General features: G+C 37.0%; 1 long non-coding RNA gene across 4 annotated transcripts; it reads right to left on the reverse strand.

Moving 5' to 3' along the window:
* Nucleotides 1-8,417: 8,417 nt before the first annotated feature.
* LOC113357658 lies at nucleotides 8,418-10,967 on the reverse strand. Of its 4 annotated transcripts, none has more exons than XR_003363769.1 (5): nucleotides 10,242-10,967; nucleotides 9,822-9,923; nucleotides 9,486-9,565; nucleotides 9,242-9,375; nucleotides 8,418-8,904 (listed from the first exon to the last, which is right to left on the reverse strand). It is a non-coding gene; the product is annotated as an uncharacterized LOC113357658 (long non-coding RNA). The 4 variants fall into 4 exon arrangements; XR_003363767.1 differs by having other exon boundaries at nucleotides 9,822-9,938; XR_003363766.1 differs by having other exon boundaries at nucleotides 9,822-10,967.
* Between the last annotated feature and the right edge of the window lie 1,265 nt (nucleotides 10,968-12,232).

Consider the following 12,232-nt stretch of genomic DNA (forward strand, 5'->3'; position numbering starts at 1 on the left):
AGGATCACCGTCTTAGTTACAATTCATTCAGTGTGTGCCATGTATTTATTCAAGATGATGTGCAAGTGAGGTCATTTCCTTTTACTTTTCATAGGTTTGGGCAGACAGACATGATGAAGGGCTCATACCATCTACTGTCAGTTGGTAATAGGTCTCTCTTAGTCTATATGCCCCAAGTTTATACTTTGGGTTCAACAACATATTTACTTCATGACATGGCTGAATTCATATAGACACCTCCCTATTTGGTGGCATCGGTTTTTACGCTGCATTATCCTTATCTCTGTTTAATTCTTAATTATTGTATGCAATCATCTATCTTAGAAAGTAGAAACCATTACTCTGGTTATATTGCTCCACAAAGAGAGATGTAATAATAACACTAACAATGTAAATCCCAGTTTTACAACGTAATAACACTGGAAAACAATATAATGAAAATGTATCCGGTTGGCTGAAGAATTTTCTTTTTTTACAACATGATTAATGCATACACAATAGTATTTGCTTGGTAATGTTTTTTTTTTTTTTTTTGACAATTATGTTTTTCAAATTCGTCTTCACAAGATCTAACTGCGGGATTTCTCAGTAACCCATAAATACAACAAATAAATAATTGAAGTTTGAAATGATTTTTGGAGAAGCTTCTCAAAAAAAAACAAAAACACCACCATCTCCAAATTTACCATCAAATCGATTTTCTAAATCTTATAATTGGCTCAGAAGAACTCAAGAAAAGTAGTAGAATCGAAATGGGGGTAAAAAGACAGATAAATTGCAGTCCCTAAGAGCGTCCACGGTGGTACGATCAAAACCAAAGATCAAAGACCAAAACAAACGATCAAATTTGAGTTTAGTCTGTAGTGTCACGTTAAGGCAGTGGAGTATATTTAGTCGGGCGGATGTATAATCCACGCTTGCATGTGGAGCGTTTGTATAATCTTCGTTTGGGCCGGACAGAGATATAGTTAACGCTGGTTGTGGGGCGTTGGTAAAGAATACGCTGGTTGTGGGGCGTACATATAGTTCACGCTCGGAGAAGGGGCGTACGTATAATCTACGCCTGGTGTGGCGAACGTATAATCAACGCCTGAATGAAGCGTACGTATAATCAACGCCTGTTTTGAGGCGTACGTATAATCAACGCCTGTTTCAGGCGAACGTATAATCAACGCTTCTCTCTTCTCTCAGGCGTACGTATAATCAACGCCTCACTCTTCTCTCAGGCGTACGTATAATCAACGCTTGGTTTCACTCAGGCGAATGAAGGAATCAACGCCTCATGGCAGGCGTACGTATAGTGTTGGACTTGTATTAACACACGTATCGATCACGTGTGGAATTAAAGCCCAGACAATCTCTAACCACCACGTATAGCCCACGTGTTCACTTGCCCTTTACCCTAATCTTCTCCGTCTTCTTCTTTTCTACCTCCTCTTTGTTTCTACCGCCCAAAAACACAGCTTCTGAACCAACACATACATCACAGTAACGAGCAGTAAAAGAAAAGAAAAAAACGAGATACTTGATGAACCCGGGTTACAAAAGAGGTATGTTTTTTTTTTCTTAATCTCTTTTGTTTTATCGTTGTATAATTTATTTAGGGTTTTATTTGTTAAAATTAGTTTATATAAAATTGGGTTTTAACGAACAAATATGAATATGAAATTGGTTAAATTTAATTGGGTATGTGTGTTTTATGTTTTTTTAGAGATTAATATGTATGTGAAAAAAACCATATTTGCTGCTTATGTAAATTTGGTTAAATTTTTGCCGAAAATAGTTATAGAAGATCTAATTTGTGGGCGGAATAGATTTATAATTTTTGGGTCTTGTAAAAATCTGTGGTTATGTAGATTATGTGGGAAATAGTTCTCACCCTTCATTTGTTTCAATCAACCTATTTCAATTGAGAGCTTCCTTTTATTGCTTTTCTGCATGTTGTCTGTTGGTAATTAATTTTAGTGAATATGGTTATCAATAGTTGTAGTTATGTAAATTATTGGATTAATTTTAAAATTATTGGATTAATTTTAAAATTATTGGATTAATTTTAAATTATTGTAGTTATGTAAATTATTGGATTAATTATTGCTTTTCTGCATGTTGTATGTGAATATGGTTACCAATAATTGAATTTGTATTGTTTTTTATTGAATTTTGAGGTGATTAATTTTAGTTATGTAAATTGTAGTTATGTAAATTTTGGGAGTTACATATGTAGAAGAGCTAATTGCGTGAGTATGGAATTTATTTTTTAGTGATTTTTATGGAATCTTGAAGTGATTAAATTGGGTTGTGGAATCTTGTAATGATTTTCGAAATGCATCGGTGACGATTTAATTTGTGTTTGTGGAATTATAGAATTTGGAATTGATATGGTTTGTGTTAAGGATTTATAGTATTTGGAATATAAATGGTGATGGACTAATAAAAATATTCGTTAATGAGGGTTGGTCTTTTAATAATGTAACTGCATCTATATTGTGTGTGCACAGATGTTGAACAAATTCACAGCGCGGTTCAATGGTCGCATGAAGACGAACAAGAAACAAAAATCTGTAGCCGAAGAGGATTATAACTTAATCCCTACTGGTACAATTAAGGAGGTTGATATTCCCCGGTTAGGGAGGTTTCCTATACTGCAAGATGATAAACCGCACGCTACTACGGACATCACATTTACAGGGGAGCACAAATTGAAGTATCAACATCGTGGATCTTTGGCATCGGTAATTCATCACTATCAAACTATTTCACAACACTGTCCTAGAGCTAAATATATTATTGAAAAAGCGGGATGGAAAATTTACTGGACATACAATGTAGCGAAACCAACCATTCAATGGTTGATTATATTGCTGAGCGGTTTTGGGATACAACAAACACTTTTCACTTCCCATTTGGTGAGATGGGATTCACCCCCTAGATTGGCTCATGTTGACTGGACTGAGTATCGGTGATGGGCCTGATGTTCCTTATGATTCGGGGAAGTACCAATTTGAACATGTTCGTGAGCATATCTTTCCGGATATCCAAGATGTCACGCTCTGTCCAAAAGCACCGTCGTGGGTTTCAAATTCAATTACAATTAAATATTTAAGGTCATATTTCTTCGAAGACAAGTTGGTTGCGGCTGAAAATGATAGCACCCTTGCTCATAGAGTAGCAATTGCCTTTTTCATGTATGTTTTGGGACATTTTTTTTTTCTAATGCAAAGACTTATATTGATGCTGGATGGTTAGCTGCTTTTGAAAATCTTGATGTAGTATCCACGTATGACTGGGGTGGTGCTGCGTTTTCGAAATTGTATGCGGCACTCCGTTTATCTGGGAGGAGACAGAAGGCACTATGTGGTCCATTCCAAGTATTAGAGGTATTCTTTCAATCTAGTTATTTTTCCTCTCATTGTTTATTTTGTTGCTAAGTTATTAAATTGGCTAATTATTTTGATGGAGTAGTTTTGGGGGTATGAATACCTGGGCATATGTCGACCAGAAATCCCAGAGGCGAGTACAGAACAAAAATGGCCCGTATCTTCTAAATGGAATGTACCGAAGAATACAAATGATATTTTCCGTTGTAGGGATTTACTGAGTAAGCTTACTGCTGAACAAGTGACATGGCGCCCATGGGAATCATACAGAAGTTCTTGCATCTGATATGGGATGCACGGCTACGCGGCTATCAGACTCGAGATATATATTTTCTTACATGGGCATTGTGAGTTAATATTAAATTTTATTATATAACATACTTACTATATAACATACTTTTTTTCTATATAACATACTTACTAAATTCTATTCCCTTTCTAACTGTACACACAACATGTATCTTGGTGAAAGGTGTTGGCGGCAAAACCATTGTACTTTCGCTGTTCCTATAAGACTACACACAGTTATAGGGGATATTGGCAATATTCAAGCCGAACGCCTAAAAAAGAAGGTTTGGTCGATGCAACAGAGATAGTGCAAGTTGTTAAAGATTATGATATATATTTACAATACTGGAGAATGGTAACCAACTACAAAGATTAGTGACTCATCCTATTTGGGAAGCCCAACATATGGGTATGTCGGTGACTTGTATACGGAACCAATTGAACAACCTGTGAACATGTACATATCCCTCCTCCACATCTATTATCCCACGTAAGTGTACTTTCGACTTTTTATTGTACGTTCGATTTTTGTTGGTATATTTGTACTTATGTATTTTATTTTTTCTTGACAGCATGAAGCTTACACATTATTTCAAGAAAATGTTGATTTTAATCAACAATTTCGCGAATTTACATTAAAACAAACGAAGGAGAGGATGGACGTTATTATGTCGAAAGAAGCAGAAATACAAAGGCTAAATAATGCGAACGTTGATTTGCAGTAACAACTATCTCTTTTCCGTATGCCGCACACTGTCCAACCTCCCCTTGGATACGGTTCCTTTTCCCAAACAATGCCATCACAAGTTTGGAGTTGTATGAATCAAGGATCAGCTTCAACAATGTCCTCAGTCAATACCAATGCGAGAACGCACATGCCTTTTATGGCACCAAGATCGTCGACTTCGGATAATGATAATATGAAGAGTTAATTTGTTATGACTATTTAGGTGACCTGTTTTTGGAGTTATCTTTTCTTATCTTATATAGTATAGTCATATCATATATAGTATAGTCATATCAGGTCACTGACAAACACTTTATCTTTTTTGGAAAACACATTTGCGTGAACCCAAAAAAATATCTATTTTTGGTTTTTTTATTGCTCTTGAAAATGGGTTATAAATTAAAGACCTGATCACTCAATATATGAATAACAATACATCTCTTCTGCTTCATATAGTAATGGAACACTATGAGAAAACCGCTCATTATTGCTCTTCTGTTTCTTCTTCATCTTCTTCTTCTAATAGTAGTTTTTATTCCTCGGATGATGATGCAATAGCAATTATGCAAAATAACATGGCCGTTAGTTTGGGAGTCCTTGTTACAAATTCAAAATGGCCTCAAACTCGTATCAGAATACCAAGAGATCGTGAGTCAGGGGCTGAACTTCTATGGAACGACTATTTCTCTCCGTACCCAAACCAACCACCCAATGTTTTTCGCAGAAGATTTAGAATGCGTCGACAATTGTTTAACCGGATAGTGGAGTTTTAGGATTAAACCCTCATCAAAAAGTAACAGCAGTAGTACGAATGTTAGCTTACGGATGTGCGGCAGATGCAATAGACGAGTACTTACGCATAGGAGAAACAACTGTGCTGGAAGCTACTCGTAGGTTCTGTAAGACGATTGTGAATGTGTATGGGAAAGAATATTTGCGTGAACCAACGGCTGGTGATATTGAACTGTTGCTCAAGCAAAACAAAGACCGGGGATTTCCTGGGATGCTGGGTAGTCTAGATTGCATGCATTGGAAATGGGATAAATGTCCGTCGGCAGAATCTGGGGCTTACACCGCGTATAAAGGGAGCGAAAGTATCGTGTTGGAGGCAGTGGTGTCGTATGACCTATGGTTTTGGCATGCTTTTTTTGGTATGCCCGGATCTAACAACGATATTAATGTTATGAACCGTTCATATGTTTTTCGAAGTCTTGAACAGGAAAAGCACCGTCGGTGAGCTATGAGGTGAACGGACATTCATATGATATGCCGTATTATCTAGGTGATGGAATATACCCAGAGATTCCTACTATTATTATGGCCATTAAACATCCGGTTGGTAGGAAAAAGGAAATATTTTCATCGATGCAAGAGGGTGCAATAAAAGATGTTGAACGGGGATTTGGTGTACTTCAACAACAATTTGGAATCATCAAACAACCTGCAAGAATGTGGAATCCATATGTGCTTGCCTATATCATGAAAACTTGTATTATCTTACATAATATGATAGTCGAGGATGAGCGTCTACCCGGTGACTGGCCACATGTTTATGAACAACGTAGCAACGCAGCACCGGTTAATATATTAAGAGGCAATAGTGACGAGTTTTCCCAAATTAGAGCGCAGCAACGCCGACGTGCAATGCGTAACAAAGATGCACATATTCGCTTGCGTGATGACTTGATCGAATATATATGGGCAGAATATGGGAATTAAAAATTGTCGTTTGTCATTTCCTTTCTATGTTAAATTTGGTAATCATCCTCAAGTTTTCCCAAATGATTTCGCTGTACGTTCTATTATCTCTTTGTATGTAAACATCCTCAAGTTTTAATTAAGGTCGTATGTTTCAAAAAAATAGAAATTTAATTCAAATCAACGGAAATAAATTTAAAATCCAAAAATTACATAATAATAATGCTAATTGTTCAGATAATAAGAAATTTAAAACATAATAATACTAATAATATTACTAATCACTAAATAGGAGAAATAATTAAGGTTTGAACTATTCCTCCTTTGTGTTAAGATTGGTTTCTTCTATTCCGAACTATCTCCGCCCTGCGAAGTTGGAAGTACTCTTGTTGTACATGATCCATTTTTTGAAGATCCATCATAATGATGCGAAATTCGTCGTCTTCAGCTTGCTTGGCTATTTTTGCCGCATGTTCAGCTTGTTTTGCTGCAAACTCTGCTGCTCTTTGTTCCATCTTGAATCTTGATTGTGCTTGGTAATGAGTATTGAAATTTGTTGTTCTTTAATAATTATTCCCATCAATTCCTCTTGGTGACTGGATTTCTCTCTCCCTGTTTTCTTCAATCTTTTTGCTGCTTTTTCCCCATCTTACGAAGATATGTGTTCTCTATGTCTCCCCCATCTGTGTCGTTACCGGTCTCTCCTTGAGTTGTTGTTTGCGGTCCTTCATCATCTTCCTCGTTATTCTCATAAGTGTCCAAATCATGCGTCGTATCGAATACAAAAGTCGATCGCCGATTATATTTTATATTTTCTAACACAATTGGGTAGCACTCTTCGTGCTTAAATTTTTTCCCATCGTTGCATTCCTTGAACCTCTTGTTAACTTCTTCAAGCTGTTAATGTTTTTAAAAACACTTAAGTACATGGGCGCTTATTAAATATTAGAAAACAATTGTTCGAAAAATCAAGAATGCTTACCTTCTTTTCAGGACCCCATCCAGTATGATATTCACCTTCAACTTCTGCCTCTTTTTCCGAAAATAACGCCACATCTTTACTTATTCCCTGATATCGTTTTTGCCAAGAACTCCAAGACCGCTTTGGATTATTAGGTAAATGAAGTTCAATATCATCCTTGATACGAGTCCACAACGTCGCCTCTGATTGATCAGCTCCAACACTAGAATCTTGAGATATAGATAAATGAATTTTACACATTGTTACATCTTCGATTGTCGTAAAATTTGGACCCCGTGCTACTCTTGGTGCCATTGTAAGCGAATCCGTGAAAATTTTCCAAATGATTTGAAAGCAGAAATAATATTTCTTCTTATTGGTGTGATAGATAGTTTGAAGTATTAGTCGTGGGAAAATGTCACAGGATCTCATGTGTATATATAGGTGTTTCTTCCGAAATTTTCAACGTTCCAAAATGTCTTCCAAACTTTCCAACGTTCCAAATTATCCAACGTTCCATTTTCTTCAACGTTCGAATTACCAACGGTATAAAAAAATTTCAAAACCAATTTTGTCTAAGTATTTTAATTTTTTTTTTAAACTCAAGCTTGGGGCGGAGCTATTAAGTCCGCTCAACAACAGGCGTTAACTATATAAACGCCTGGCGTGGGGCGTTAACAATATCAACGCCGGGCTGGGGCGTTAACTATATATACGCCTGGAGTGGGGCGTTAACTATATCAACGCCGGGATGGGGCGTTAACTATATAAACGCCTGGCGTGGGGCGTTAACTATATCAACGCCTGGCTGGGGCGTTAACTATATATACGCATGGAGTGGGGCGTTACCAATATCAACGCCGGGATGGGGCGTTAACTATATATACGCCTGGCGTGGGGCGTTAACAATATCAATGCCGGGCTGGGGCATTTGTATAATCTTCGTCTGAATGGGGCGTTAATTTTATGAACGCCTGACGTGGGACGTAAACTTTAGCAACGTCCCAACGGGCGAACATTTCAGCAACGCCTGAACCGGGCGTAACTTATATACACGCCTCTTTATGGGGCGGTGACTTTACGTACGTTTCACAACAGACGTAGATTATATACACGCCCGATGACAAACGGTGATTATACATCCGCTCCACAATATATAGTTTTGGTCTTGGTCCCAGACTAAATATGGTCTGGAATTTGGTTTTGGTCCAAATTTTAGTCTTTACTCCGTCCCGTTGCGTCTCGTCCCTGGACCATAATTATAGGTTTGCTCGTCCACTGCAGTTGCTCTAAGCCACAACATAAAAAATCAAAAAATCAAAAAAGTCAAATGGAGGGATCTTTTTGAACGAAATGAATAAAAGGGAACCTAAGAACATTTCAACTTTAATACATAAAGTTTCCGATTTGCCTTTCACAAAAAATGCTCAACAAATTCTTGCCAACCCTAAACCTATAACCTTACCTCTTCAAACATCACTCAAACCCATAGTTAAATGATACTATAATCAATATCTTCTTACTCAATAACATGACCATCGAAGATACGTAAAATTTCTATTGAGAAGCAACAATTTTTTGTTAAAAGAACAACAATTATCAAAACTATGAAAGAGTGTTGTAGTATATTGGTTATTAACCACTTCTCCGTAATATTTATGTACTTGGTTAGCCTCTACAATCCTGGTGCCTGTGTATGTGAGTCGTTTGGAGCGGCGCTGCCATTGTACAGAGGTTTTGTTCATGTTGTTGCTTATAGGCACTGTCATGTTCTTTCCTGGGATAGATATACGATGCTATGCTCATATTTTGTCAGCAGTTGCATACAATGGACTGGTGCAATATCTCTTTAGCTGTAAAAGAAAAACAAAGAACTGAAGTATCCGAAATTAGGGGTACAATGGACATTGTTATTTGAGAATTGTATAGATTGAAGAAACATATACATGAGAAAAATATCATAAGCAAATGATGAAGCTTTAATTCCACCTGAATTCCACCTAAAAAGACTTCTATACGGAGAAACATAACCTATTTATCAATTTTTTAAAAATGAAATCGCAAAGTGAGAGTGTGAGACTACTACACAAATTACGAACTTCGATAAAGTAGTTATGACCAAACAGATCCGTCAAAGCAAGTTGGTTAGTATGTAAAATGTTACAATTCCAAGTAAGAATCATGACTAACCTTTTCTATCAGCAGAATTATAAATGGGAGGGTAAATAATACGGCGTGAATTGAGCATGTCTCCTTCTAGACTGAAGCCAGATGCGCTGCCATTGCACCACATATATACCCGTATGCAAGGCGTTTTTGTATATCTGGAGACAGTGAATGTGTATTCATCAATAAGAATTGTAGTCTGTACATGCATGAATATATAATATTCAAGTAACTTTCCATTTGATAATAGTTTTTTTTTGGGTCTTACCAAACTGAATGACAAAAGGAGTGATAATCTTCCTTAACATGTGGCCTCAAACTTTGTAGGCATATATAAGGGAATCTTACCTGGGGAAAAAAATTGATTAAAAGAAAACATAATGCAAGTTGTCATAGATTATGAGATTCTATTATATTTTCCAGTCAAATACTATAATAATTTGAGATGACGACCATCCAAAACCAATAAAAAAAATCAAGTACCGTTTTTAAGAAAGTAAAACCACCTTAAAACTACCCAAATACCCATCAACTTTAGTGAAAATTAGCAGTTGATCTATCTAGAGACCAAAATGAAAAACATGTTTCGGAGAAGAGAACTTACTATTCATGAGTGGGTGCAAATGGAAGGCCAGTGCCTCCACCCGGGGTTTCCTGGCCATATTCTGCATCCGGCTTATTCGCTGTGTTGACTCCGTGCGTCGTCCTACCATCACCGTTCCTAATTAATAACATACACATAATTGACTTCGAAAAAAAAGGTATAAGAATTGAATTGCGGTAAAGAACAGAAACTCATAATATATATGGAGACAAATGTTCTATGTATTAAAGCTTGTGGTTCATACACCACGGTTTTAAACAAAATTGTAGAACACAGAACATTAGGATGCTAATCGCATGGCCAATTAGCTTCAATAGAATTCTGAAGTGAAAGATGGATGAGGTTTGTTGATACCTGCAAAATCTGTAGGTAAACAAATGATATACAAATTTGACCAGATTAGTGTAAAAGTCAATTTACCCAACCCAAAAGCTAATGTTGCACATATGATGTTGATCTCATCTTTTCTCCAATGCTGCCACTATAAAATGACATTTGATGAACACATTCCTGAACATCAAAACGACCCTTGGATATAAACTCAAATCGTAATCTTAATCTATGGTCGTTTAAGATTTGGTTATATATAACTTTATACACCACGGACAGATTCTCTCGGAAAGAAAAAAAAGTGTATGAGCTTCCCAAAATGAACCAGGATAACATGGAATTGGCCCAATATAGTACGGAGCAATTACAAAAGGCATACTGCACATTAATTTATGAAATATGAAATAAGAACCCTAATTCCTTATTATCCTAATAGGTAAAACGCAAAAGATACCTGGATTTTAAAATGGATCTATTCGATAGGGGGCGTCTATTAAAAGAAGAAAAATAAGAAATTAGAGTTCGTATGATCGGGGTATTGACCCCTATATCTTACTGATGTCGCTTTTTAATCAAATCAAAACTCATAAGCAAAACAATCCAAAGAAAAGAAACAGAGAAAAGGGATTGAAGTCCTAACCGTACAAATCATAGTATCGCCGAATGGAATGGCTAAACCCTAGAAATTGGTTTACGAAGAGGCTCAAAGTTTACCAAACGAAAACATAAACTGGCAACGGAGAGAAGAAGGTCGAGGATAGTTAGGGTTTATGAATGAAATTGATTTAGCCGAGCAACATTGAAACGCTCCTAACATTATATAGTCTTCTCGCTTTGAATGAAAATAAATGAGAACAATCAATAAAATTAGAGCGTTATAAATGTGCTGAGCGATCTCAGCCGTTCTTTATGTATTGAAACTGTGGGTCTCCGTCCATTGAAAACCGTAGAGGAAAGTGTAAAAACATATTAATCACTCGATCTAGACCGTTCTTTATGTGTCCAAATTGTAGATCTCCGTCCATATGGGAAAACACTATTGTCCCTTATAATATAGATATCTTCTTGCTAACCTTCCATTCATCCCTTAGTAAGACTTCAAATTCTTCTGGGATGTTGCACCAAAAATTAAAGGAAGTTTTGTTAGCTTTAGCCTTTTTAGAGCAACTGCAATGGTACGACTAAACTCAAAGATCAAAGACCAAAAAAAAAGATTAAATATGAGTTTAATCTGTACTGTGACGTTATGGGGAGAAGACCAAATTTGGTCGCGCGTAAAATTAATCACTGCACGAAAACGGGCGTAAATTTGGTGTACGCTTGAATGGGGCGTAAAATTGGTTTACGCCCGAAATTTGAATGGGGCGGATGGTTTGGTGTCCGCCTGATGAGTAAGTGAACGGGCGGATGGTTGGGTGTCCGCCTGATGAATTTCATTTTGAATGGGGCGGATGGTTTGGTGTCCGCCTGACGAAATGTGAACGGACGGATGATTGGGTGTCCGCCTGATGAATTTCATTTTGAATGGGGCGGATGGTTTGGTGCCCGCCTGATGAGTAAGTGAACGGGCGGATGGTTGGGTGTCCGCCCAGCAACAAGCGTACTTTAAATTTACACCCGACTATATTAGGATTTGGTATTTGGTCGCGACCAAATATGATCAGGGATTTGATCTTTGGCTGGGATTTAATCTTTACTCCGTCCCACTGCGTTACGATCTCATCCCAAATTTTTGGTTATACTCGCCCACTGTGGATGCTCTTAGCTATTACATGGACTATATTATTAGTTGTTTTTTTTACATGGCTAACACCAAAATACAGAAGAGAACTAAGCATATGTCTTATTTCATCTATATAACCCTAATTCATCCAGTGGACTATTGGGTTGGCATTGCTGATGGAGCTAATTACATTTTTACAGTCTGATTCATATATGACATTATGTAGATTCATTTCCTTGGCCCAAAGGATAGCATGTTTCATGGCCAAGCACTCCGCCTGCTTTAGGTGTACTCCTCCATTGTAGTATCTGCCTCTGATGCCTCTGGTGGTACCTGTACAGTCTCTAATAATTAAACC

The sequence above is a fragment of the Papaver somniferum genome, chromosome 3 (assembly GCF_003573695.1).
Source record: "Papaver somniferum cultivar HN1 chromosome 3, ASM357369v1, whole genome shotgun sequence".
Classification (NCBI taxonomy): Eukaryota; Viridiplantae; Streptophyta; class Magnoliopsida; order Ranunculales; family Papaveraceae; genus Papaver; species Papaver somniferum.